The 27,491-nt window shown below is 47.9% G+C and overlaps 1 protein-coding gene across 2 annotated transcripts in view; it reads right to left on the minus strand.

Moving 5' to 3' along the window:
• Cpes (Ceramide phosphoethanolamine synthase) overlaps positions 1–27,491 on the minus strand; it is a 128,791-nt gene that overhangs the window by 34,407 nt on the left and 66,893 nt on the right. Inside the window, exons 1-2 of one of the 2 annotated variants that reach the window (XM_084576817.1) lie at positions 22,867–23,207; positions 10,761–10,806 (exon numbers count right to left, since the gene is read on the minus strand). The gene's annotated coding sequence lies outside the window, so the exon portion shown is untranslated. Of the gene's footprint in view, positions 1–10,760; positions 10,807–22,866; positions 23,208–27,491 lie in introns of those variants that run through there. The other variant, XM_084576816.1, reaches the window with a different exon arrangement.

A 27,491-nucleotide genomic window follows, 5' to 3' on the forward strand; every position in this document is an offset into this window, starting at 1 on the left:
ATGTGTTCTGCAGTTAAACGGGAGCACGCGACCATATCAGCTACAAAATACGCAGTCAAGATTTCTCTGAAAAGATAATCGCGCAGCTGTTTTCATGACGTTCGAGGTTTTTGTCGCTGCTTTCCGGAGCTCATCTCGAGTGTCGTCCCCATGAAACTGAGCGCGGCCAAGAGCGGTTCGATGATTCTGGTACGGCTCGAGTCATGCCAAATCACGAGTGCCGTACTGGCCTGCGATTCATTTGTCCAGGCCATCATCCGCAACTTTCGTTGCTCTACCGTGGCATTATTTTTGCCGTGCAGTTAAAATATAAGTTTAGTTGCTTTAGCGCGGACATTAAATTTTCGCGCTGCTGTATCTCCACGATATGCGGTAAACAGCGTGAACTGAAGCAAAATAATTTTTTGCCGCGCTAGTCCTCGATCAAAAACTGCATTAAATAAAGATGAAGTCAGGGATCAAATTGTCCACAGGCTGTGCGTTGAACTTATAGCTTTTAGTTAGGCTGATCTAAACGTCGGCTTTTTGTGCATGTGATATGCTGGAAACCTGCATTTTCTAATTTAGCTTTCCGCTTCACGAAATTATTTAGCTAAACTTCTGGTGTGAGTAACATATTTTTTTCCGGTTTTCTATTTCAGCCGCGCACCACTGAAGGGCTGTTTGAAAGATATGGACGGAGTGGCGATGCTGTTTATGATACCAAAGCTTCGAAGAAAATACAAGACAGAAGCCACTAGTCTTGAAAGCTGCACATGTACCCCGTCGGCACTGAAATAAATATTTTTGGCTTCTTTTATATTGCGGCTTCTATATTGCTGCACCTGAGAAGTGTGTTTCTTGCTGGTGCAACACAGCTTGTTCCGCTGTCTGCTGCTGAGCCCAGCAGCAGCTGGGACCAACACCAGCTGGTCCCAACACCAGCTGGTCCCAGTTGTAGTTGGTCCCAACTGCAGCTGGTCCCAACACCAGCTGGTGCCAACTGCAGTTGGGAATTGTCCAAAAAATCAGTTGAGTTGGGACCAGCTGATTCCCAACTGGAAATTTTCACCTGGGCAACGAGAGCGGGACTTGAGCTCCATGCACACCCTTAACATTCTTGCTAGCCGCCGGAGTAAACCTTAGTGGTAGCCCCATTAGGATAACGCCTATTGGAAGCCAGCCGTTATTGGGCTGCAACAACAATTGCAGATCGCGCGAATGTACCCGGTTCTATGGGGTCCGCTACTGACAGCATTCATGGAACGTTTTTCAGCAATAGCTGTTAATGCTATAAATCTCGGCGTTGCCCTGTCAGCGTCCGCGGAAGGACTGAAGGGAGCAGAGTGAGAGGCGGAGGAAAAGCACGGGCCAAGGAAATATTAAGGATGTGGCGAGAGCTGAATAAAGTGTGATCGCGGCCGAATTAAAAGATTGAAAAGCTGTGGCGTCTGGCGTGCTGTTGTGCGAGCCACATCGCACCCAAGGGTGAGTGGGTTGGCATCTTGTGCGCAGTTCGACGTGATGGCACGATGTGCTAGGAATAAAAATTTCACAGACGATGGCATTCCCTTCCACAAACCTCATATATACGCGACTTTCACACGAACCTCACAGTGCAACTTGACACCGGCTCAGGAGACCTTTCCATCATCTCTCCTGGGAGCCGGGGTACACCCCAAGGCTCGGTACTTTGACCACTCCTATTCAGTATTGCGCTGCTTGGCCTACCCAATCTTTTGGCAGACATATCCCCCCCCCCCTTGCACCACAGCCTCTACGCCGACGACTTCACTTTATGGATTACACATGGCAGTGACGGCCAGATCGAGGAGGCTCTGCAGGCAGCCATCGATCGCGTTGGTACCTACCTGGCCACAGTCGGCCTATCGTGCTCGGCCACCAAGTCTGAACACATTGTCCCAACCCAGGGTAGACGCCCCAGATCACCTCTGGTATCCTTCAATCTGCAAGTACAGGGCACCCCCATACCCCGTACCGACCGAATCCGTATCCTGGGCCTTCATCTACATAACATAACAAGCATAAGGGCATGCACGAATTCAACCTTTTGCGCCTCGTACAAGCCTTCGTTTGTACGCGCATTGCCTACGTTGCCCCTTACCTTCGCCTCACGTGAACATATCGAGAGCGACTGAAAGCATTACTACGCAAGACATACAAGACAGCATTGGGTCTACCCATGTCCACTTCCACCCCCAAACTGACGGCCCTCGGGATCTCCAACACAGTCGACGAGCTGATTGAAGCGACTCTAGCTTCGCAATATGAGCGCCTCTCGCTTACACATGCGAGCCGCGCAGTGCCGCGCCAGGTGGGAATCACCCCTCTGAGGGCGACTTCTACGTACATGGACCTCACGCTTGATCAGAGACTTAGTCTTCGTATACCTCCGCTTCCCTGACGTACGCATCCAGAGTATCATACAGAGCGCAGAGCCGACCGAGCCCGGGAATTCCAGAAAAGTTTTGCCGGTCGCCCCGACGCTACATACACAGATGCCTCCCCCCCCCCCCTTCGCCCCGCTACGGTTGCGGTTGCATTGGCACCGCACCGAAACCTGCACAATGCCTGCAGCGTCATCAACGCCGCAACTGTTACCACCGCGGAAGAGGTTACCATCGCGTTAGCTCTGACCGACCCCTCCACCAAAGTAGTCGTTAGCGATTCTCAACAAGCAATTCGTAACTTCGATGCAGGTCGTATATCCCGACAGGCGCACACTATCCTCCGATCTCTCCCCTTACCGTCTACACCTCGTCTTCTTATATTGGCCCCAGCCCATTAGACGCTCAGTGGGAACGCACAGGCGCATGCTCTATAGCCCCTCAACTACTGGGAGGAGCACCCTCCTCAGCCTTCCGCTTCATCTGACACTCCCCAAGGCACTCATTCACGCCTTGTTACGTACACGGACATCCTCCAGCACTATCGGCTGGAAAGGTGTCTATATCCCCCAGCACACCGGGGACTATCCCGGCTCGAAGCCGTCCATTGGCGCCAAATACAAACAGGAGCCTATATAGCAACCTTTTGCCAAATCTTATTGCACTTGTGCAAACACTGCTCACAACAGGCCACATTCATTTACATGATGTGCATATGTACACAACAAAACGCAGACAATTCAGCTACACTGGATGCGTGGGAGTCCCTCCTGCGTACCAGTACCGAACTCGCCCAACAGCGCCAGCTCATTTTGCGCGCATTGGAGACCGCAGAGTCCCAAGGGATCACTGCTGACCTCCTCTGAGCAGTGTAACCAGTCTTTCGGCTGGTTCCCCTATTCTGGGAGTAAATAATGAGCTTATCATCATCATCATCATCATCATCATCCGCAATCGGACGGCGTAGTACCGGTGCATGTCTGCATACTTCGCACCTTTTGACATCACTCGCTGCTAGGTCGCTGGGTTTACAAGAGCGAGACATTCCCCGTGTTAGTGTCGCACCATGCTGGCTCCAGAGTAGAAGCTGCGGCTGGCCACAAACCAGGAAGCGGACTCGCTGCCCGATTGTCGTTACAGAACGGCCCAGCGAATGGTCGGCTCGTCTTAAGTGCATCGTATGCTCCGGGCTGTAACGACAGCCGGAAGGTCGGGCGCGAGTCGTTTCCGTGAGCTTTTCAGAGCATAAGTTCTACTTCATGACTCCCAAGGTCATTACATTCATCTTCGTCGCCGTGAGATTGAGCTCGATGGGAGCGCGAAGCCTGGCAGGTGTGTGAGTGACGTCACGCCGCACTATCACGCGACTTGCTCTAAGGGAATAGCCGCTGTTTCACGATGGTCGCTGCTCAGTCTCGCCATGAATGGTGCGGTGGCTGGGCCGTCTGTGCGTTCGCTTCAGCGCAAGCGTCAGGCCGAATCCGATCATCCAATGGATGTAGCTGCTTGCGCTAGTTTAGCTGGATAGCTGAATTTATAGTTTTTCTTAACTGCTTTCCTTTAATGCGCGGCTTTCTGATCACGCCCGCTGCATCCGGAGACATTGGCGAAGTAGCGGCCACGATACCGGTCGAGTGACCATACTCACGATTCTGGATGGCATGCGATGAACATGAAAATATTAACGTCAGCCGACCACGTTCTCCACGCAACCCTATGCAGTGACGTCGACGCGAACGGAGCTGTCCGGTGCACTGCCCTCCCAGTCAACCACGTGACCACGCACTTTGATGTCACTCGGAAGCATGTCTCTAAAATATGACGAGAGATCAGCAATTCACGCATTTCAAATCCGGTCATTGCTGATGCTTCTACTAGCGGCTTCTGTTGCAGCTAATGTTGCAGACAACAGCAGCTAACGTATTTTTATTTTATTTTCTTAGTCGATTGAAGTGAACGCCCTAAAGCTGATGCTTTTTATCACGGCAGTATAGAACCGTACTAAACATGAATGCCTTGTCTGCCCGTGTAAGAGTTGACCAGTGTACGTTCGACCTCCTTTGAAGATTACGACAAATATTTCTTTTTGGGCCTAAACGCCGACGGCACTCCTTCCCAGCCCTTCAATATCCAAACGGGCAAACTGGATGGGCAGCCAGCTGGCATTGACAGCGCAATTAGGGTGAAGACGATGCACACACATACTGTAGCCCGGCTCACAGTTGGTAAGGAAGACAAAAGAAGCATCGACAGGTGCCCATAGCGATCTCGTGCCTTCAAAGGAAAAAAAGAAAACGAGAGTACGAAGGAGAAAAGGAAAATAAGAGTACCAAGACAAAATATTATCAAGAAGGACACCACTGCAGGGCACAGGAACACAACGATTCGAGAAAGAGCGCCTGATGTTTCCCCCTGGGCGTATAAACCTTACTCACGAAAGAGAAGTTAATTTTCCGGGAATATTCGATCGCTTTGTCCCTTCATTTTGTTCAGACTGTCTCCAGCTTTGAATAAGTCTGTCTTGCGCCGCGATTAAAGTGGTACCGACTGGCCGATGTAATGAAGCAAAAAAAAAAAAAAAAAAATGTCGCTCTGCATATTGCAGCCAAGCAATTATTGTGGATAAACGTTTGTCAGTTTAGAAAACGCTCGTTGACATTTTCTTGACGAAAGCAGCGCTCCAACATACTATATTCGGATGCAACCATGATACAACACAGGTATGCAGTAACCGCCGCACACAATTCCTTCGCGGCAGAAAATAGAGCGCTGTTGAGGTTTTTCTGGTTACATGAATAAAAAGCCAATTATCAGATCAAATTAAAAACTCGGAATTTCGATGCCTATGGCTTGTTTCGCAAAAACTGTTTATGTTTGCAGCTCAGTGGAATATTACACATGCCGCCTACCATTGTACATTTATAAACCGCTGTTTCTTTAAGCTGTATACTAAATAGCTAAACTTCCGACACGCGCTATCATCTGATAAACACTATCTGTCACGTGCAACAAGTGTAGTGGAAATGCGATTTCAGATTTCGAATTAGCACAGTGAGGTAGAATTTTTAGATTGACCCAAACTTACTACGTCGAATTTTGCATCGCTAGCCACAATCGTGGACCAATTACTCACGTGATCGGAAGCGCTTGCTCCATTGTTCACATTACTACAGTGAAAGCAAGCATGAGTCGCTCCAGGTTTTCTTCAGCTTCTCTAATTTACAACAGCTCCAAATACAATAGTTAACGCGGAACACAGCCTTACCACGCAGCCATAACGTCACGAGACGTCGCGGACTGCCGATCGGGCGGCGTGATACAACGCCATGTATGTGCGCGCGTTTTGAGCATCTCGCGCATGCGCAGTGGCGTTTCATTTGTATGACGCGGTACATAAGTGCTTTGCGCTTCCGTAGCTGCATTGCAAATACAAATTACCGCGACGGGATTCCAGGCAAATGCTGTTCAAAATTCTGTTCTTCGATTCCGCTGACGGCGGAGCTTAAAAAAGCATCGGCGTGTAAAAGGGCAGATAGCGTTGCAGGCCCCCTTATTTCGCGAAAGAACAGCAGCCATTAAACATCGGGTCACCTGTATACTTCGCTACCAAACACTGATCGATATGGCAAGCATAGCTCCGAAAGCGCTTCGTGTTGCCGTTTCCTACCGCTGGTGACCACCTGACGCGACGCACTAACGTACAATCGTTATCCATTAGTGCACCGCGCCTGATCGCGCCAATTTCTCAGCACACGTACGTAGTTCATTTATAATATACACACACATCTCGTCGTCCATTATGCAGAGAGGTCATTCGGCCCGTAAAAGCGCAGGGCCGCCGCGATGTCGTGCAAGGAATCCATTTCTACTTCCTCGCTGGCCAAGCAACTGAGCGATGATGACAACGGCAGCGACTCGGGTCGGATGTGAAGCACGGGGAGTTCCGACAACCCCGCGGCCCCACGCAGGTTCGGAGACCATTAAGTGGACGCTGTAAAAACGCGCTTCGCTCTGAATCTTCCGGTGCAAACGGTTGCCCATGCACTCAGCATGTGGACGGCCACCGAGTGGGCGCTCTCTAAAAGGGCACGCCACTGCCGGACGCAACAGGCCCTATCTAGTGGATAGCTTGTTTCCTCGCAGTCGCGTGGTCATGCGCTTGCGCCACTTGCGCCATCATGTGGCGGTCAACGCAACTTCCAAATGGCTTCCAACCGGACACGGGTCGCTAGTAAGAATGGCCGAAAATAGACGCATGGATAGCGACGTGGCCGATGGGGCGCAGCAAGCCAGCCATTCACTGACCCGCAAGCGATGCATAAAGCGTGAATGGATTGTAGACACGACAGTAAGGCAGGCGAGAACGAAATGCCTCTGCGCCGCGGTTCACCAGACTCGCAGTGGACTGCGGCTGCTTTGGAGGTACGGTGAGGAAGACTCCACCAGTCAGTGAAATTCTGATAACCTAGGAAAGAAGGAAAAAATTATGAGGCGATCGATGTCAGCAGCAGGTTTTATCCTCGATGATGACTTCGATGCTTTTACTATAGACGGTGAATTATTTTACTTCGAGGCTTCACACGGTAATTTTTGATGGGGTTGATGGTGGGCAGAGGTGATTGGAAGATGCTCCTTCTCAAGAGCAGCCATAGCGTTCCTATTGCCTCTTCGAATTCAGTTTCGTTTCACTTTTTCATTTCAATGCTGCTTCTAATGGGTGGATGCATTGCGGAAAGTTGGAGATAGGTGGATTGATGGGCATGGGGCGTCTGGGGATGCACGAGAGCGGGGATAGATTGATACAAAGGATCAAAAGACGCGATGATTGGGTGCTCACTCAGCACGACTTGAGAGAGCTCGTTTCTTTGATGCTCTGCTGCAAGCAATGGAAAAGCTCAACTCAGCCGATTCGGAAACCGCAAACCTCCGGAAAGCTCTTAACGTGACCAAAGAAATGACGCTACTGAGCGAGAAAATGACCAGCTCACATAAGACTCTCCAACTTGCGGCTGCATGCAGCGGCCATTTGAAATGTGAAAGTAATAACTCACTGGTGTCCACCCACATTGGAGTTTCTCCGCGGACGAAGAGCGGGAGACGACTAGAACCAGGAATTAACTGGATCAGGACGAATCGAATGTTCTACAACTTCGAAATTCTTGTGAGATCTGTAATGCTTTCCATTGTGGCCGTATGGCTGTGCTTATAGGTGCTACAATAAGCGCAGCCATATGGCTACAGTGGAAAGCTTTACAGCGTCCACGGGTAAACTCCAATGTGGGTGGGCGCCAGTGAGCTATTACTTCCATATTTCAAATTTTACTTCATCTAGGTGTATTCCCTTAAAAATATTGGGATATCTAAACAATCCCTGCTAACGCCGTCCAATAAGTGCCATCGCAATCTGAAGCAAAAGTAGTAACAACCAGTAAGGTCCTCAGTAGGGTGAACGTTGTAAGAAAGCGGTATAACCATTGTTACGCTTACCGGTGTACAGTCTCTCGAATGTGAAAGGCGATGTCAAAGCTTTGATAACCACAAGGCATACGTGTAACCAAGATGCGCGGTTGCGCCGGCGGGTTCAAAATGCAATGATTTGCTCTCTGTGCAGGATAAATTAAAGTAAACAGCGTACAGATTCCGCTAAGCCAATTAAATGGTTTTTGCAAGGGGTTTTGGCGGATGTTTGTTTGCTGAAGGCACTACAACTGCAGCATTGTTTACTGAACTGCGATGGCTGCTATATCTAATATACGCCCGTCATGGCGCGTGGCAGCAAAGTCGAAAAATAGCAACAGCAAGAAATATTCGCCATTTGGCCGAGGGTATAAGCAGCACTCCAGGCAACCGAAATAAGTAGGTGTTATAGGCATCTGTTTATTTGCATTTCGTCTATTCTCGTATGCTAATTATTTGCCAATTATTTACCAATTATTTATGATGAACCCCGCCGGGGTGGCGCAGTGGTTACGGCGCTCGACTACTGTTCCCAAGAACGCGGGATCGAATCCCGGCCTCGGCGGCAGCTTTTCGATGGAGGCGAAAAGCAAAGCGCCCGTGAGCTGTGCGATGTCAGCGCACGTTTAAGAAACCCAGGTGGTCAAAATTTCCGGAGTCCTCCACTACGGCGTCTCTCATAGCCTGAATTGCTTTGGGACGTTAGACCCCCCAAACCAAAACCAAACCTATTTGTGATGGTGGGGGATAAGGAGCTCTAGAGAAAATGGGTTAGACTTCTCGAAAGAAAAAAGTAACTGGAATGGTTGGAAAGGAATACTCTGCACACACGCTAGCAGAAGACAAGGAGCACATAGAAGCACAGCTTCGCCGCCACGTTTTTCCCTTGGAATCGGTGGCTGATTACTTAAACAGCTTTCCTTTCTTCCGGAAACTCCTACATAATCCTTTGTACTGTACCCAGACCACCCTTCTTCATGATGCAAAAAAGCTCAAACTTCAAAGGCAATAAAGAGCGCTGGTATCCTTTGCCTGCTGTTCTTCCGTCATTCTGTGCTATTCTTGCTCTTACAAGCATCACTCAGATCGCATGAATAAGCAACAACTCTCCTGTCACACGTGAATACATAAATGGATTAACCAAGAAGATGACGCACGCGTAGAGTGTGGTAAATCCGTAGAAACAATTGAACATCGTATACTCTAATGTGATGGTATTCATCCGGATGTCGACGCAGGCATATAGTCACTCTCCCTGAGGTTCTATGGCTTAGAGATAAACAAAGTCAGCTGAGTGAATGCGCGGTATAGAAGTTAGCAAACGCGACTGGAAGACTGCGGGCTCAAGCAGACAGGAGACAAGGTGAAATGTGTAGGATTAAAATCGTAATTGAAGCGAATGGCGATTAAAAGATTTATGATACCTTAGTTACGGCGTACCTGCTGACGTGTGAGCCTTCATACGGAGCCCACCGTGAGCCATCGCGAGGATGAGGTCCATCCACCAAAAATCGTGGTCACAACGGCCACTAGAGATGAAAATGGAGATGGACGGTGGTGAGAAAGTAAGGGGAGAAAATGGAGAGACGCTGTCAGGGACAGAAACAGAAAGAGAAAAACAAACATAAACGGGCGCAGCTCCTCTCGCCTTCCCGTCTCTTGATATCGCAGCTGTTTCGGCCACTCCAGTCGACTCGAGTGACGATATTGTTAACACAAGTGCTGTCAGCCATTCTTGCTCTTGCGCCTCTACCTCGCTCCTAGCTTTGTGTTTAAATATCTCCACCGTCTTCGCGAGCGGCTGCAGCTGGGAAGCGAAGGCACACGGATGACCTCCGCCAGGACTGCCTCTGAATAGAACAAACAACCAAGTCGGACACCTTCTAGAAAACGGTACTGCCCTCTGGCGGTATCTGAGTGAGACGGCCGCGTGATGCCGTCCGCGATGCCCTCCTCGCTCTCATCAGCTGTCAGCTGTTACCGTTGTCAGATGGTAGGAGACTTGGCACCCGAAAGCACCCTGCCCCGGAGTTACATAAACTCATCGACCCGTCATCATGTGTACACCTTCGTTAACCCCCCCCCCCCCCCCCCCTGGGTTAAAGCTCCCCTGGGTGGGGGAGCTTTTGTGTTCGAGGTGAGGGCCGGTGACGCGCCCAAGTTGGTTGCGCCATTCACCGAAACAGCCTCAGTCACCACTGTGGCAGCAAGCCAGCAGAGTGACCGAACCTTCATCGCACCTGGAGTGCCTCGAAGGGTGACCAATTCCTTAGCAGCCATCATATTAGCACAGACAGCTGACACCAAGAGGGCGTGAACCTCTGCTCACCATGGAGACGCATTAACCGTTGCAGGGAGAACCATACCTCTTTCCGCACTATTGCAAGCGCTTCATGGAGGGCCGTGTGACTTCCCTGCCGTATGCAGCCCCGCAGCGTGCCAACCATACTTGGTATGAGCACTCCACGAGCAGGAGGACGAACTGATTGAATACATGCCTGAGTAACGGGTTCAGGTGTCAAACTGTCAAATATGGCACACCTGAAAGCTGTAACAGGTCAGCTACACGACGCAGTAAAGCTGCAAGGAGAAGACACTGCATGAAGGTATACAAAGTGTCCTCACGACCACCGCACGGTGGACAGGTTGGTCGCAAGTCGGCTCGTGCAAACACTTTTGCCTTAAGAGGGAGTACTCTGGCAAAGCGATGCATAAATGAGGCCCTGCTCGCTTCCAAGAAGTCCGCAGTGACATACTTGCAACTAGGACGGACATTGGCAAGTTCGTGATGACGAACATGACGAACAGGCTGGGAGTAAGAAGCCTGACGAGAACTTTTTAGCAGTTTTCAGCTGCATACGCTACACATAGCAACAAATGGTACTCTAGGAAGTGAAATGACGAAAGCGAACTCACCCTAGGGAGTGTCCAAGCGGGTCCGCGACGACTCTCATCGATGCCGCTGCAAAGGAAAGAGACAAACAGTCAGGGTGTAGCGCGACAAATCTTACGTGTCTTACTCTTATCTCAAATTTTTTTTCATGCCGAACTAAGAAAGAGAAGAAGAGGACTGGAGTCCGCCGTTGCGGCATAAAGCAATATTTACAGTAGAGCACAGAGGAGTCGAAAGACTCACTGCACACAGCAGGTCGCTTCACGCCTTATCTCGCGAGCCAAGCGTTCACTCTTTTTCGGTGACCTATACGTGGCGTAGTTCATGGATCAGTGGTCGCTTGTTCATAGCGGAACGCAGGATCACCAAGTCGACTGTCTTGAGCGAAGAGCACATGACCACCGGTCGCCACCCTTCAAAATCGGAACATCAAAGCCCGCCGCCGGTTTAGCAGGCGCTCTTTTGGCGCGCTTCATAATACTACACCTCTCATCTAATATTATATGTAGGGATGACAGTTAGCGCCCAAATTTGTCATTACAAATTAGCAACGACTAATGAAACGGCTCCCAAGGCTACGCGGCAGAACGTCGGCAATCATTGCCACGGCACAGAGCCGCCACGAAAAGCATCGACAGACAACGGACAACTTGAAGTCCCGTGTGCAGGCGTGTAGCACGCTTCCCCTGATGGCGGTTTCCACGTGTCGATGCAATATGCCATCTCCGAGAAATCCCGTGAAATAAGAGCTACGCATGTGTTTCCCCGTGTATTCGCTCCCTCCGCTCACAATACTCTCTCACCTCACCCTTCTTGTCAGCAGTAGCACGAGTGGGTGAGCGTGCAGTGGCGGCGACAACGTATACAACTTTCGGCAAGACCATTTGCCTAGCACGCGAATGCCTTTCTGATACGCGCCAATAGAGCTGCGTACCCTTGGCTAATTAGTGTCAAGGCAATAGATTTCATGATTAACGCTAAAAAAAGGTGAACCCGCGAAGACCTGCGACTGCGAAGCTAAATATTTTATTTTGGATGCACAAAAACTAAGTGCGAGCGCTGGTACACCGATGCACTAAGAGGGAAACGCTGCTAGCCCCACATCGTGAAGTCATGTGCGCAAATTCCTATGATACAAACCTGGCAACAGTCAAGCCTGCTGTGAATGGTCCACAATCCGAAATCTCGGAACAGACGCGCAGAAGAGATTCATAAATGGGGGACCAATTGTGCGATATCATGAAACAATTTGCGTCTGGGTGCCACCACCTATATAGACTAGCTCAAGTGGCACGATTCTGACTAGTCTATAGATCAGATCGAGTGGAGTTGGTCTGTAACCCTACACTTTAAAAACTTCGTTCCTTCTCTCAACAGTGATGAAGTATAGAACGAGACTATTACAACGCCTTCTCTTCCATCATCAATTCAATTTGACCTATGAACGGAACGATAAGCGTGGCCTGAATGAGGCGACCAGTAGATTGCTAACTGCACGCGCAAACATTCTGGCCAGTGAACTTCATACGACGGCCAAGCCACGCCGTGTAACTAACAGATAAAGCCGACTTCACTTCGTTTTGTTGCTAAATAAAGCAGCTCCTCCAGAGCAGGAAGAAAGATTGACGAAGGCCTTGTCAGCCACGACACGCACTTATTTATCGGTTCGATATGTCCTGCTGCACGTTGCATTCAGAGGCCAACTCTGATCGGGAAAATAGTGACTCGATGGTACTTCAGTGGAGCACGTTTCATCCGTTAACCTACAAAGGGTCTGTAAAACGCATCGATTGATAAATACAATGAAGCGAAGACGGAGCCGAAGTTCCGGTTCTCAGAGTGCTAATAAACTGAAGCGGCGCGCATGCAGTCATATGTAAACGTTACATAACGTGTTCAATCAATGCCGAATCGATGAGAGAGAGGGGAAAAACAAAAAGCAAAGAGAACAAAGTGGACGTGTCATGAAGCCATTGGCGACTGTCACATACTTCATCGCTTGCGCAATGAAGTGCGGAAAGTTTTCTGGCAAACAAACATACAAAATGCGTAACAGAGAGCGTTGGCACCTGCCACCCGCGACAGCTGCAGGGCTACACACTGGCGACCCTGATCTTGTCCATAGGCAATGTAGGTGCCTCAACACTCGACACGGGGGAAAAAAAAAAGATAAAGAAACGATGTACTGTTTACCGCGCACGTATTATCAGCGCGTCCTTGTGTGTACGATGTGACGTCACAAACGGGATCGCGCCACGCAAGCGCAACACAATGGGAGCAACGCGCGCGCAGAGAAAATAAAGAAAAGACGAGAAGCGCTATAAACAAAGCAGGGTGCACGAACCGCGGGGAGAGAACATGGGGACGTGACCGTCAGCGGGGGAGGGGCTGCCACACGCGCAGCACGAACTAACGGCACTCCGAATGTCACGGCTCGATGTGCGCCGCGCGCGCGCGCGAACTATATGGAGCTGGCGCCGAGTTCTCCACGAGGAGCCACGTTCCAATAGCAACAAGCCGCGCGCGTTCGGCCGTGCACAGATGCGTGTGCACTCTACCGGCAAGAGCATCCAGAGTTTACTTAATTCGGCCAGCGAAGGGCGGTCATATTGAAACCGCCGAACTCCGGACAGGTCAACAAAGACAGAAAGCGAAACATTCGTTCTAGCAGTCACGGAAACTCATGCTAATGTCCAGCAGTTGTCAATTAACCGCAAAGTATTGGTCCAGGCAACGAAAGTGCATGCTGCAAAGGTTCCGAATTTCTCCATACTGGTGAACAATTTATTCTCGGCGGACATCACCGCAAAACATTTATCGTGTGTGGTATCTTACCAGTACTCACCTATGGGGCTGAAACGTGGAGGATAACCAAGAGAGTTCTACTTAAGTTGAGGACAACCCAGAGGGCTATGGAACGAATAATGGTAGGGGTAACATTAAGAGATAGGAAGCGTGCAGAGTGGGTCAGAGAAATATCTCAAGTTTCCGACATTCTAGTGGAAATTAAGAAGAAGAAATGGGCATGGGCAGGACATGTAGTGCGAAGAGAGGATAACCGATGGTCGCTTAGGGTAACAAACTGGATTCCAAGGGAAGGAAAGCGTAGCAGGGGGCGGCAGAAAGTTAGGTGGGCGGATGAGGTTAAGAAGTTCGCAGGGGTCAAGTGGATGCAGCTAGCACAGGATCGGGTTAACTGGAGGAATATGGGAGAGGCCTTCGCCCTGCAGTGGGTATAGTCAGGCTGATGATGATGATAATTGGCTATGCAAAATGGCCACTCACGCCTGTGGAGGTGGTGGCCCCGAAAGACGGATGCCTGGCAAAGCTCCTGGCGGCAACCGACGTATAGCTTCGGCCGATTCTGGATCTCTTCCGTTACTACACGATGTACACTGTGAGAGATAGCGCGCCGATTCTGAGTTGCTCTAAATGGAACATTAATGGAGCTTTTTTTTTAAAAGGTTCTTTGTTAAGCGCAACAGTGACCAGTTGACGCGCATCTGGATAGCCAGAGTATTATGTGGAACCGCGTAGCCTGCTTGGAAATTTACGCGTCCACTTATAAAGACCAATTTTTTTTTTAAATCTATTAACAAGATGTTCATAGAGACAACTTAGATACGTTGGTAGGGTCAGTGCAGGCGCGGATAGTACAAGGCTAACGCTGTGTACGTGATAGAGGTGTAATTGACGATAATTTAGCCAAATTGAATTAATCGGAGCTTTCTTTTACTTCTGAGTTTATTGTAAAAGTTACTAGCGAAACTGAAGGCCGCCAGCGTCTAATGTTAGCTCCATTTTAAATTTTCCGAATTCTCCATGCGGTTTAAAATATCGAACGTCAAAAATGCATGTTAAAAAGCTGCATGAGTTTCCCATTTTACTTACTCAGAGAAAGGCTTCGCTGCACATGGTATTGTAGACTAAATCAAATGATCTTCTGTGTTACATTTTATACAATGCACAAAAGTTGTCTGTGTTTGAGGCATAAGAATGTGAACGGCAAAATTTGATAAATAATCCGACGCGAGAAAGCCAGCTCAACGAACCTTCATATGCACAGTTTTTCACGTTCCATTATTTGAACCGCACTGGCGATTAAGAATATTTCCCAACTCCCTTCGCCTTCGGTTCTTTACGGCCTTCGATTTCGCAGCGCAATTTTGTTACCTGAAATTACGTGAGAGAAAGTTAATTAGTTAAAAAAGCTCGTGTTTACTGTCCTGCACAGACCGCACCAAAGCATTTCTGACAGAGATGCCCATGTCAGAGTTGGGGCACATTTTTTTCTAAATAGCAAAAATTTCGCGTCCTCATCTCGTGCAAATCTGGGATCTTAGAACACTCGTGGTTTGACCGCAGAACAAATTATCCAACTCGTGTTTGAAATGTGATGTCGAAAGTGACGTGTACGGTGATAAGGACGCTCCTTCCGACGATGAAGAACAAAATGCTGACGGTGACCGTGATAACGAGAAGAGCTGGTACGTGTTCATCGAAACGTAGTTATACTTCTTTTCACTTTTAGTCTGGTTTCACGTACATTCCGGTTATAAATGGAATTTTTAAAAATTTCGCTTATAAGCGGAGCATCTTTAAAAACACGCGCCTGTATATGAAGTCAAGGCATCTTGCATTCGCAAATATTTTTGAGCGTTTCGATGGAATACATAATTGTAAACAAAACAAATCAAGGTCTGTTTCCAAGCTAACAATTTTGACAGAATTAACGGCAGCTTTTATACCGCCCAGCACGCGGTCAACTAGAGAGAAATTTCGGCGTGGAGTAAAGGAGGTTAAGAGTATGATGTGACAACGTTAATGGCTCCCGCCAGTTTCTCCTCCCGCGGATCCTCGGTCGCTTACTCACCCCTCACGGACATACCCTCTGATATTCGCTTAATCACTATAAGCTCTTATTAATGCGAAAACATTACTTCGCTATGTTCACAGATTTCTGTCCGCAGCCCGCGTCCGCAGGTCGCGTCCGTAGACCGCGTCAGCAAAATTGTGTCCGCAGCAGTTGAGTAATTGAGAAGTGGTAGAGGTAAATAAGGGGTGTCAATCGAGAGAGGATGACGCAAGTTGTGTCCGAAAAATAATTAGGCCAATAAGTTAATTAGGTAATTAATTACAAGCAACAAATGTAAAAGTTGTCCGCAGCAGTTGAGAAGAGGTAGATGTTAATGAGTGTTGTCAATAGACAGAGGGTTACGTTGTGTCCGAAAAAATAATTAGGCTAATTTGTTGATCAGGTGATTAATTACAGACAAAATGTAAAACTATAGGCAAAAATGGTCTCATTAGCCAATGGCTTGGCTAAACGTTTGAATGTATCAAATACTAAAATAGTTAATTAAATCAGTCAATTAAGGTGGCGTCAAAGATGCGACTTAAAGTCGAGCCAGAAAAGGGCATAGAAAGGAATTGGCGGGCAATTTGAAAGTACCAAAGACTAAATTGGTTAATTAAGGCAGTCAGTTAGGGTGACGTCAAGGATGTGACATCACGCAACCGGAAGTAGAGCCGAAAATGGGCATAAGAAGGGATTGGCGTGCAATTTGAAATTATCCGATTAAAATGGGTAAAGAAGAAGTGAATTAAGCAACTAGAAGCAACTATAGAAGCAACTAGAAGCAACCAATAGTAGCATCCGTGCTTTCGCATTACCCCAATGCAGATTCTGCAGTGCTTTTTAATTTTTAGTGCTTCTCTATATCTCATATACACTCATCAGCACACAGTCGTTAATATAAAGCCGACGTTAATATAAAGCCCCGCTTTAAACGCGCCGTACACACGTGGCTGCGCGGCTTCTAGGAATAACGTTTCTGCATCGGGATCATCAGTCCCAGCAGGTTCTATTTGCATGTTACCGAAAATTTCCCTCTCAACATACAAGTCCTAAAGATGTTTGAATCGTGTTGCGGACATCTAATTATAATTTATGTAACGTTTCACTCACTTTTTCGATTCCGCCGCTCCCCGTATGACGTCACACCTTTTCGACCAAGCGGAATTTTCTCTACACGCCGCCAGGTCCTGCGCTCAATGACAACCTTAACGCTGCCCCGTTACAAATCCCTCGTTATTCGCTGCGCCGCGGTTGTTGCGCAATATTCAACGGGTCCTATCACCCCTGTGAATGCACTGTGCCGTTGTAGGTGGCTCGGAACGTTCCTTTCCAGTGAGCCTTTGTTTAGGCGATGATCGTCGAACACTGCTGCGGGACCCGAGGAGGGCAGATGCGCAAATGAGCAATCACATCCGGGCTTTGTTCCCCGAGGCCTGATGTACTATGGGGAGCACTAAGGTACGCGGCATAATGAAACTGCATTTGAAGGTTTTAGTGGAGACGATGGCCTCCTGCGGTAATGACAGGAGGTTAAATTATTTCTTTCAGTGGCAAAAACAGCAACTGTAACACTAAAAGTCGCTGCATCTTAACACAATCACAAGTACTTCACCACAAGCCAAAATTTACGAGGTCGCGACATATGGCGCCCATATAGGATGTCACTTTGCCGTGATTCTTGTGCAGACAAGCAAGAGCTGAGCAAAGAGGTAATATGCTTATGCTAGAACACCGGAATCCTCGAGGGCCTCCCCCATTCAATATGGGAAAAATTATAAGCCCATCTTTCTCGTAGTCAATGCAAGGGACCGCAGTATCTATCGTCTTCGATTTTTTAAGGCGAGAGAGAGCCTTGGGAACGAAATCCCGTACGCGAGATGTGCTCGGGATCTGTGCGCTGATGTGTCACTTGCTAATAATGTATGACGGGGGGGGGGGGGGGGGGGGGATTAGCTGTTAGTCATCCTAATGACGTTATCATAGGAATAAAAATCCTGTCTACACCGCGAATCGGGACTCCATCCCTCGGACCCCCAGCCGGGCGCTTTAAACAACTGCGCCACGTCCGGGATCGTGAAACGCACATCATTTCTTTTTCGTTTTCTCTTTGTCTATCATGACGATGATAATAGCGATCGCAATGACACTGCAATTAGTGATAGTGACAATGATGACAATAGCAATGGTAATGACGGTGCATTTAGTTGATAATGACAATGCGAACAAACGTGATGCACCATGTGTATCAGCAACGCTCCTGCTTTCGCATTTCTGTAGTGTAGATCCCACAGTGACCTTGGATTTTTGTGTTTTTGTTTTTACCTGGACGCGCTGGCGCCGCTGCCTCCTATGCACCTCACTGCACGATGGAACCTTGACCACGTGGCCGCAGAAAACCGACAAATCTAGCTCCTATATGCCTCGTCATAGAACATTGCTCCATCTCAGCGGTTCCTTGCAGCGCTGTCAAAAACACGAAGCCAGCAAAGGCGACATTTCTGCGCGGCAGAAAACAGTACCAAAATAAGTATATATCTTTCTTGACTGCAGGCCTACGGTATGTACAAAAGGCATTCGCAATGTAAATTTTACTGCGGTGCTGCCCTCTGGTTGTCAGATACTGTTTTGATGTTCCTCCAGGCGTGCATACGAACAGTGCACCGTCTGCAGTGATTCGTCTGGATTCCGCATCTGCGAATGCCGCAGGCAGACGACAAGCAGACGACGAGACGCACAAGAACACGTCTGAGACCTGCACGCTTTCCTCATTGGTTGAAGCGAACACTGCGCCGTCTGCAGAAACGCGTCTGCTCGAGGCATTTACTATATGCAAATCAAGCGCGCAAATGACAAGACGCGCAAGAACGTGTCCAAGGCCTGTACTTTCCCTCCTGATTGGCTGAGCAGGCGCGTATAGTTTCCACAGCGCTGCAAGGAAATGTTGATGTGGAGCGCAGTCAGGAGAGCAGACCGCGCAGTTCCCGCTGGACCCGACACGGTTTGTTAAACAAGATTTCTCCAAACAATGTCCACAGCGGCCCCCATGGAGGACGCAGAAAACCATTTTCGCGAAAGAAAAAACAAAACAAAGGAACCTCAATCTTGATCGTGTAAAGCAATAAACTTGAGAGGCTGCTGCACTCTTCACTAATATGACTACCGAGATCCACGCATAAATGCAGCACTAGGTGTGTGTAAGATGATGGTTGATAGCATTTCCATTTGTCATTAGTCATAAATGTGGCTATAGTGAAGAAAGGTGCGACAGCATATGGGCTATTCAGTTTTTGAAGGTTCCAAGCACGTGCGCTCTTCCTCGGCGTACAGTGTATTTGATGCATCGGCCATATATACTGCACGTTCACATCTTTATTTTATTTTGAAATACTATCAACGCCTTTCGGGATTATTACCGGAGAGGGCAAAGCATACAGATATAATTTCAGTGTCTAAGGTTTGAATCTTGAACAAACAAAACAAACATAAACAAGACAAAACAGAACCGAACAATAAGCGTGCGGAGCACGTGTAACAATAAATAAAGTAATCATGTGATACCTTGAGGATGACACTTGCATATAAAAGAAACACGAGAATACAATGAGCGCCACTTCGCCATGCATCGTACCGGCTTCGATATCTTAATAGGAGTACCACACTGTTTCCAGCCACTCCTTACGGGCGCTAAAACACTTTGTCACAACGTTCAAGGCAAGAATAGTTGCTCTGGCAGAACGGGGATACGTAGAGAACGCACCGAACGGAGGGTCCTCAAAGAGAGCAGCGTGTGGGAAAATTTTTTGAGGTGCGCTTAAGTCTCCTTGTAATGTGTAGCGAGTTCGTAGTATATGACTGGCTCACCGAACGGTTCCAGTTCCTTATTTTGCGCCACCGCTCGGCCAGCTAATTCTCGAGCGTATTGGTGGGCAGCCTCAATTCCCGAATTCCCTACATGAGCTGGGGTCCAATTAGTTCGATATCTCTCAAAAGAGAAGATTCTCTTGTTTCAGTGAGTACTTGTGAAGCGGGATTGGGAATCCTCCCTCGAGCAATGTTACTGGGGAAAACGCGACAGGCCGCCCCTAGTGCGACTCCGCTGTGTTGCCGTGCTTTTTTCAATATCGACTGCTAAGACGGTCATATCGATAATATCAAATAATATGCCATGAATTCAACAGTGGGTCTATGACATAACTAAGAATTTATGAATATGAGAAATGGTGGTCCCATTAAAGGGTCACGTTACCTTTAAGGATGGTTCTTGAGGGCAGCTTATGTCACCAATCGTCATCACGACCTCACTGAGATGACTGTTGGAGGTCATGCGACGAGTAATAATGAATCATACGACCTTAGTCTTTTGTACACTTTTGCATCAATCAGCCGAACCGGGAACTTAGCGACAGAGCTTGCCCTTCGGCATCGACACCATGTAGGCGATGCTATAGGATTCTCCGAAGCCCTTCAAAGGCTAGCGAGTGCTTCGTGAACGAGGCGGGGGCGGAAAAACACTCGAAAATGGGGAGCTCTTAAGATAATGGCGATAACAGCAGCCGCAGGCTATATCGCTCCCGAGGTAAAACCCACGTGCAGGGCTATCTGGAACAATATGCTTGGCTACTTGGAGGTCACGATAGTCAAAACCACTACTTCGGAGAGGGGGCGCGCTCTATTCATGTGTGGATGCCTAAAAAAAGCCGAACTGAAGTCGACGCGAGAAACTAACTTTAAAGTCGTTTTGACGGTCATGCCTATGTCGTCCACATTTATTTTTTTCGCTTGATCAAGATGCGACAACCGCCCGCCTGCAGGTGGTGCACAGAACGATCATGACACGTCTTCAGTAAGCGGTACAACGCGACGTAGGTCGTCTCTTATCGCGGTTGCGGTAAGGCTCGCCAAGTTCCGCGTTGTGTGTTGGGGAGACTCCTTGTCAGGTGGTGTCTATCGTGATGTGGACTGATGCAGCGACACTATACGTATTTAGTTAGCTATGTGTTCCAGTCTTTCAATAACGACTCAACACCCATTACGTAATGAGCTATGAAAAGTGATGAGAGGATGATAAATGATGGTGGTGGCAGCGATTATGATGATGATGATGATGATGATGATGTAGCTCGACCAAGAAACAGCAACCCCCGGGTATACAAAAAAAGAAGGGGGAGATTAAAATTTCGGCCAATTGAAATTCGTTCCCGTTCAAGGCGTCCAACCCGATTACATTCCGTGTTTTCAGGCGTAAAAGTCGACTTTTTTTTTTTTTTTTAGGTTTCATCCGTAAGACTTCGCCTACCACACGCGCGCCTTAAATCTCTATTCCTATCGCACATCATGAAACTGATGCGCAAACGACCGATTAAAACCATAATTTATTACAATACATGAAATCCTTTTTTAAGCAAACCTGAGGAGTTATACGGTGGTTAGCGCGTCTATTACCCGAAGAAAAAATAATATTGTGGACGATTACAAATTTGAAAACTATTCGTAATAAATGCAAGGTACGCTTTTACTACGTAAGCGCGTTCATTACGCGAGAAATAAAAACAAAAAAAAAAGAATTGGGGAGTATCTTCATGACTTATTTTGTTTTTTGCCTTTATTGAACTTTGTATCCTTCTTTTTTTTTGCTTATGTTACTGTGCATTAATGCTGTATCCCCCCCCCCCCTGCTTAAGTCCCGCATGGTATTGCAGTATTTATAAATGAGTAAAATTAAGCCCTAGCTTTAAGGGTATGACGCGCGAGGGTTAAAGTCTGTTGCCTGTTATTCCCCTTGCGGTTCCTCGTTCACGTACATATAGTCTCTGCTCACTGAATTACCGATTCTTTAATTTGTGCCTTCTTATATATCTCACACATTCTTATTAGGAAGACGGAGTCCTAAGCTACAACATTATAAAGCAGACAGCCACCCGAAAATGAAATAAAGCCCTATTTTACCAAGTTGTGCAAACGGACCTGCGTGGTCGGACAAACAAGATTCCGCTGTGTTATCATGATCAACAACCGGGTGACTCGAGCTAAGGCACCAGCAGATTCGTGAACCTAAAACAATTGAAATGAATGACATTAGAAGAGTTGTTCCCTCTCCCTCCAAATGAAAACCGGTCCCTCACTCGGAAATCATAAAGAGAGATGCGCCGGCGCCTCGCACCCCCTTTGGTTCCTGCCTGGATCCTGCCTGATTCCCGATTGCGACCCCCGGACGTGCCTCGACGGATGGCGTCAAGTTCAGTGAGATAAAGATATGTTTTTTTCACGGCCCGTTGTGTGCCTTGTGTCTCCCTCGGGCAAAGGAATCGCTCACAACACTCACATACAAAAAAAAAATTAAACAATGAACAAGAATGTTCACTTATAATCGAATGACTTAAAGCCGTGTAGACACAAAATTTTGGGGTACGTGTTTTATCCCTGTTTAATGAAGCGCGAGACATTACGGTACACGTATCACCTCGTGATAATCGCCTGCGCCTACTGAATAATTTATAATCAAGTATCTTTCCTCATCTGATTCGGTTTCAACACCCGAGCGATGGCTGTGACGTCAAAGTCTAGTCTATAGGTCACGTGAGTGATGAAAAAAAAAAACGATATAATCATTCTTCCGTCGCTTGAATTGACTGTAGAACGCGTGCCGGAACTATTCTAGTCGCCATGCCTTGACTATATATGAGGTATTTCATGACGTATGACACGCAGCCTGTTCATTCTAGACAGACTGCGTCCAAAGGTATGGATAGATTTTGAATAAACATTGCATAAAGTGAATAGTAGGATTGGTGAAAGGACCTAAACGGTTAAATTTTGGCGGTACTTTAGTATGGGGGGATAAGCCGGCAAGGCATGGTTCTGTAATTGGCTTACGCTGGTATAGGATAAAACATCGGAACAGACCGATCTAACGGCGCGAGTTTGAATAGTATCAATACTGTCAAAAAGGTCCTGTTTATGTGGGTTATTTTAATGCCAGACTGCCTCAAGAACACGAATTATGCTGCGCGTGACCTTGACTAGATTATGACGTCACATCTATCTCACGGCTGCTGAAACCGCAACCGAAACTGGTGAGAAAAGAAAATTAGAAAGTGTTTAGCAGTCGTATGCCAAGACCACGTGGTGGATCCATGTACGTGAATGTGTCACGCATCACGAAAAAGAAGAAAAACAGCACCAAAATTTGGTGTCTAAGCTCCTTCAGGCGGAGCGGGAGTTCTCCGATTCATCTACTAATAATTCTAATAGTTAATCGTTCGACTACGTACGTTCTTGCTTCAGCCAGTCGGCGTGGCCCGTTAAGGCACACGCTCTCCGAGCTACACACGCAACGGCGTTAATTTCGTTGAAACGTGTACTGGAACCAGTCAGCACCCTTGCGAAGATGAACGTGGCCGATGACAGCTTGGCTCGGTCTCACCGCGTCGCACACTTCGTCAAACACCGAACCATGGTCTCCTTGAAGGCAGGCCCACTTGGGTTTAAAGTATGACGCGGAATTGCGGGCACGGCCCACTGGACTAAACTTCGAAGCGCTGATTTTGCACTATGAAAACTAAGTGAAGAGAAAAATTTAAAACCGGGATCTCGCCACCTCCGTCGTGTCCAGCGTGATCACTTGCCGACTGTCGACTTGGGGGAGGCAGGTTGGGGGGGCGGAGGGAGGGGGGGGCTGACGATAAAGATTAGGCTAGGCAACCTGCCAAAAGCGGAAACATGTCGCGCGACAGAAAGATATCGGCATGTGACAGAAAAGAAAGGAGCGGATAGTGATGGCGGTAGTCGTGAGCTTCTCATGGGAAGATAACGGCGACGGCAGGCGAAGCGCCCCTACCATATGCAAACCCTTACCTACACGCCCTGCTTATCTGTTCTGACTCAGCTACTTCCCAGAAGGGAGGGAGGTGATACCTGTATAGTGAGCAACGTCAGTGTTTGCTCACGCTGATAAGCCATGGCGCCACGCGAGCGGCCCGCGACTGGCGTGATAAAAGTTCCTTCGGCTCCGGTGTAACCTCAGGTAATGCACGAAGATCGTTTTCGTCCTCATCATAACCAGCTTTGGATTTACGCCTGTTTCAGGAAAACGGATTCTGGCAGTGCCTACCGGTCGTATTGCTCATAAGGGTCACCCACTAATTTATCTATTTATTTAAAGGGACCTGCAGTCCATGAAAGCGTTAAGGGGGGAGGGGGATTGCCAATAATATTTACTTGTATCGCTGCAGACTCACAAGATACAGAAGCTCGGATGCCTAGAAAGCGTGATCGGATCATTTTTCTTTATTATTTTATTATTTTCCTTCTTAATTTATTTCTATTCCCTCCCGGTCCTCTCTCTCCTTTCTCGTTTAACTATCCCGCCCTTTCTTCTGTAGCGGAGAAGAATCATACAGACATCATCACCTGGTGCCCACAAAATATATTTTAGCAGGCCCGCTCAGTCGGGCTGAAATGATACTATACCGCTAGAATTCGTTCTCGCAAAACTCAGAATCTATCCCGCCCGCGCACCGCATGTGAGCTGGCGCCTGCTGTCATTGCCTTCGGCCGGGTCATCCATATAGCACGTGGTAGGACGGTATACACTCCTTCCTTTCCTGTCAGTACACGTGTAAAAACCTCGGGAGCTCGAAAATAACCGGAGCCCTCCACTACACCGTCCAACCAAAGACTGACATGACAGCATTCATGTTCTCTGTTTCAAATATCTCAAATAACTGCAGTGCTTCTTACCACATACGCTAAGCCCTCCCAGTCGGAAAAAAACTACACAAAATGTTCTGTTGTCAAGACAGAATTTCTGTCCCGTTTTTGACAAGGATCCTGTTATTGTAACAAACTCCTGTAGTATACATAACCGTTTTCTATAAATACGACAGAAAAGTACTACAGAAATACAGACAACAGAAATCTGCGACAGAAAAACTACAGAACGACAGAAAAGTATGGCAGGACTACAGAAAAATCTGACGTGTACGACAGAATTACAGAATATTTTGTCATAATTTTTACATTGTTCTGTAGTCTCTTTTTAGACTCAACCGCAGCCGAAACTGAATCTTCAGCGACATATTTCCGCAGCCGCCATGTCCGCTTGCGGGGTTTTCCCACTACGGTGGATAAGCGCGACGTTGAGTCTGGCTTTATTCCAACCGATAGACGGAGCTGCCCAACTCTGTTTCCACGCTATTTGCAGCACTATGAAAGGCAAGAGATCATGCGGCACAACAAGACTGTGCACCTTCCACATTCTGACACCGTGGTAGACAGACGCGTAGGTGCACAACCACGTGACGTGCATGCTGGTCAGTCGGTCCTTACCATAGTGCTTGAAACTCTTGTCTAGCACCAGCCGACCAAGGTCCTCCTACAAAATTTATAAGCTTGACCTGTATCTCACTTTCGTTCGCGCTCAGAATCCACTCTGACACTATTATATCACCTATAATAAACTCCCAATAAATAAGGCCATCAAAAACATAACGGTCTGTCATCGTCTGCTAACTGACGTTTGTTGGAAACGAACGCCTCAAGTTAACGCTTAACCGCGCCTTAAAAATAAAACGTCAACTCGACGTGCCATGATCTTTTTATTATTATTGTCAGCAGCTCTGAGGCTACTACAGTACGTAAAGCGAAGTGAAAAAAAAAAAAAAACAAGAGCAATTTAAGAAATTTTATTTCTGAAGCTCTGCGAGACAGTGATGAAGGAAAGCTGTTCTCCTCTCGTCCGTGTTATAATATCGACCAAGTTACAATGCAAAGAGGAGCAAAAATGCTGTTCTCGATTCTCCAACTACAGCTCTGGTCCGTGTCAGGGGCGCTCTCCTCAACCGCCAGCATCCCACATCTTTATACATTTGAGGAGACGTCATTAAATCAAAAATCGCCGTTCCTGGCCATATGCGTTTTCCTTCCCCATATGACTTCATTCTACCACCATACATGGCCGTCGGTTATCTATCCTGTCCGCACTAATAAATGTTCTGCCCGCCACCCCCCCCCCTCCCCCATCCGCTAGGATGACATTAACTCTAGTTCGCTCTCCAACCCTCTCTTCCTATTCACTTCCTATTCAATTTTATCTCGAGTTTTTCCGTCCACCTCCGTGCTCAGCCCACGCTGGTGACTACTGGAAATATACAGCTGTTTGAAACGTACCTCTCCAAAAATACCGGCAAATAAATGCTCACACCTTGAGTTACGACTCTCACGCAAAAATGTACGAACAAACCGAAACTACGAGCAAGATATCCTTCGCGGCATTACTATATCTTCAGTGCGTTTTCTTTTGGACAGCTCCACTACGTGTGGAGAAGAGTGGACGCTGGCATACTAGGGCTGCCCAATGGCTAGCACACCAACGAGTGCGGTCGGTAGATACCCCCCCCCCCCCTCCCCCTCCGTCGAGGTATCTAGGAAACTTTCCACTCTGCTCAATAAGGATGCAGGCCTGGTTGCTGCGTGTATTTCCGCTCAGAGTCTGCACATGCATACCAAGCGAGTTTGCTTCGAACGTCCTTGTGGAATCTTGTTCCCGTTTTACACTGCACTAGCGAACATTTTGTGCCGCCGGTAATTGACAATCCCCCCCCCCCCCCCCCTTCTTTACTTCCGACGGATAGCGGAAAGCGCGTTTCCTGTCGGAAGCCAGGGAAATGAAGTTCTCGTATAGCGGTTCGCATGATCGTGAACCATCCGGGGTGTCCCATTTCAAAAGAATGGCCCGAGTAGGATACAGGATTCTTTCGGGTACAGGACGTTCCCGGAAGCTGCGTACTCTCTCGTGTGTGCTTTGTGTGCGAGCGAGCGGCAAACAAAACACAGTGAAGCGAGAGACTGAAAAGGCTGAGAGAACCATTACTGCGCGACTGTCATCCAGACCTTTCTTGGTAGTACCTGAGCGTTTGGAAACAACTTCATTTACCTTTAGTTACAAATTTATGGATGCTTAATTATTACTAAAGTCTCAAAATTAATCACGTCGTCCCGGCCACCCGACCCAAAAAGCAAACAGTGGCCTTCCAGCACGTGGGCGGCCACCCCCTGCAATGCAAGGCTCCATCCAATATAAATCCCCATTGGCAGTGCTTTTTACCCAACGTTTAAAAACTTCAGAGACACTTAGGAGCCGCTTTCCTTCTTGTCATCCGCTACCACCTGTATATCTTGCAGTCAACTCGCACAACGACATAATTTCGTCTGTACATTCCCTTCTTTTCTTTTAATTCACAAGAGGGTGTGTGTGTGTGTGTGTGTGTGTGTGTGTGTGTGTGTGTGTGTGTGTGTGTGTGTGTGTGTGTGTGTGTGTGTGTGTGTGTGTGTGTGTGTGTGTGTGTGTGTGTGTGTGTGTGTGTGTGTGTGTGGGTGTGTGTGTGCGTGTGCGTGTGCGTGTGTGTGTGTGCGTGTGTGTGTGTGTGCGTGTGTGTGTGTGTGTGTGTGTGTGCGCGCGTGTGCGTGTGCGCGTGCGTGTGCGCGTGCGTGTGCGCGTGCGTGTGTGTGTGTGAGTGTGAGTGTATGTGAGTGTATGTGAGTGTGAGAGAGAGTGTGAGTGTGAGTGTATGTGAGTGTGTGAGAGAGTGTGAGTGTGAGTGTATGTGAGTGTGAGAGATAGTTAGAGTGTGAGAGAGTGTGAGTGTGTGAGAATGTGAGTGTGTGAGAATGTGAGAATGTGTGTGTGTGTGTGTGTGTGTGTGTGTGTGTGTGTGTGTGTGTGTGTGTGTGTGTGTGTGTGTGTGTGTGTGTGTGTGTGTGTGTGTGTGTGTGTGTGTGTGTGTGTGTGTGTGTGTGTGTGTGTGTGTGTGTGTGTGTGTGTGTGTGTGTGTGTGTGAGTGTGAGTGTGTGAGAATGTGAGTGTGTGAGAATGTGAGAATGTGTGTGTGTGTGTGTG

Source organism: Amblyomma maculatum, chromosome 8, assembly GCF_055883805.1.
Source record: "Amblyomma maculatum isolate TAMU_Amacu chromosome 8, ASM5588380v1, whole genome shotgun sequence".
In the NCBI taxonomy this organism is placed as follows: Eukaryota; Metazoa; Arthropoda; class Arachnida; order Ixodida; family Ixodidae; genus Amblyomma; species Amblyomma maculatum.